Genomic DNA, 355 nt, shown 5'->3' with positions numbered 1-355 from the left:
CCTCGCCCCGCGCCGCCCGGAGCCAGCACCTGCGCGCCACGCGGGGAGCCAGCTGCGCTGTGGCCCCCGAGCCAGGCTCGGCCAGGCTGCGATCGCCTCCTCCGCTCTCATCGGGGGGGGAGCGGCGCCTCCTCCGGAGCCTTGGGAGGCAGAGCCCAGAATTGCAAATCAAGGAGAAGGACGTTCAAAGAGCGGGGGGTGGGGGGAGCGGCGGCGGCTCCGGGCGCAGGGGGAGGGAGGCTGCGACAAGGACGTGGCGCGGTCTCCAGCCAGGCGGCTCCGCGGGCAGCAGAGCCGGGCGGGCGGGCGAGTCGCGGCAGCTTCAGGGACAAGTTCGCAGACGCGCGCCAGGGAT

Source organism: Chelonoidis abingdonii, chromosome 13 (genome assembly GCF_003597395.2).
Source record: "Chelonoidis abingdonii isolate Lonesome George chromosome 13, CheloAbing_2.0, whole genome shotgun sequence".
In the NCBI taxonomy this organism is placed as follows: Eukaryota; Metazoa; Chordata; order Testudines; family Testudinidae; genus Chelonoidis; species Chelonoidis abingdonii.
Note: the sequence above shows the minus strand (reverse complement) of the source record.